Below are 1,679 nucleotides of genomic sequence, written 5' to 3' on the forward strand. Positions count from 1 at the left end.
AAAGGAGAGACACCCCCCCCCAAAAAAAATAAAATAAAACATCACAAAGAAATCCATCTAACAATTCATCTAGCAAACATGGAAGATATTGAAATACTGATATAAACAAAGTATCATGTATTTGTAATTACACATTGTGGACAAACAACAACTTCTACTGGTGAAGCTTCATAGATATAAATATCTAGATATATCTTCTAGCACATAAATGTCACTGCGACAAAAACTGCCTGGCAAAAAAAAACATGGAAATTTCTATCACTCTATGATGACGAGAAGAGCAGGGCTGGAAGGAGTTTAAAATTACTGCTGGTACTATAAGAAAATAAACTTTTTCATAAGGTTTATATTTTTTCCAATATAGGTTAATATAACCTAATATAACAGTTAAACTACAGTTTTTATTTTATATTGTTAGTCATTGGCTACTCTATTTTATTTATTTAACACAAAAAAAAATCTCAGAGTCACACTAAGGAACCATCTGTCTATGTTCCAGGTTCTTACTTCCTGTCTGTTTAACAGGAGCTTCTGTTGGTATCTAACAGCCACCAAAAGAGGTCTCCATGACAACCACTCTGGCAATGCTAAGATATCTTAGATAATCAATACATCCAATCACAGTAAGAATCGAGGAGCTGATTTCCACATTTCTTTAGTATAATGAGGTGCAGTCTTTAAATGTGCTTCTATAAATGGACATCATTTTTATAACAAAGTTGTTTGCATATTTGGGATGGACTAAAGTCTCTCAAAAATGTTGTGCTGACTGGATTTAGGATTCCTTTAAAGGTACTATAATAATTACTGCAAGAAGTATAAAGTCATATTGGGAAAAGACTATCAAAGAATATCTGATAAACAAAAAGGATGCTTTCACAGGATGATTTTATTCATTACATTAATAAAGCTATACACAACAACCACATCTGGGCCTGATTACCTGCTCATCTGCAGAATCAAAAGGAAAATGTGTAGAACCCATCTGACAACATAAAATAGGATAAAAATCTTCAACAGCAACACATCAGGCCTGGATCTCAAGAAGGGATGAGAAACAAGGTCACTGATATCTATATTTCTGGAAAAGATTACAAAGACCAAAGGAGCCAGGAAGCTGGACAGAACTACACCAACATTTATGATCTAAAACATCCATTTAGTTTCATGTTTAACTCTAATGACTCTAGTTTTATTGGATCAGTTGCTTCTTCAGGTTCCGTTTGGATCTTGCAGACTGTAAAATAGAAAGAGTTCTGGGTGTTTATACCATCAGAGACCAGAGAGTTTAGAAATTTCTTTGATGGTCCGATTAGCATCAGGAAGCTGCTACAGGTTAATTATTGAAAAAGTTGAAGTCATATAAAGTTATAGCAGCTGATCTTTGCCCTGTGAGCTGGAACATTAAGTCTGTTTTCAGAGTAACAGAAGCTTTCAGACTCAGAGGAACAACAGCGGAGAAAAAGTCCAGGAGTTTCTCTTCTTCTACACAGACCTGGTCCAGACAGAAGAGTTACATTATGAAGAAGTTCATGGGAAGAAACTGAGTGAGTCCATCTCTATTCCTTTAAGTCTCGAGACTTAGTCTCCTGATGAGACACGAGTTTGATCCAATGAGACTGTAGAGCAGCAGGCTGTGAGTGTTAACTGGCTGCAGGTTGTTCCGCATGAAATAAATC

The sequence above is a fragment of the Cyprinodon variegatus genome, unplaced genomic scaffold (assembly GCF_000732505.1).
Source record: "Cyprinodon variegatus isolate N-32 unplaced genomic scaffold, C_variegatus-1.0 Scaffold2834, whole genome shotgun sequence".
NCBI lineage: Eukaryota > Metazoa > Chordata > Actinopteri > Cyprinodontiformes > Cyprinodontidae > Cyprinodon > Cyprinodon variegatus.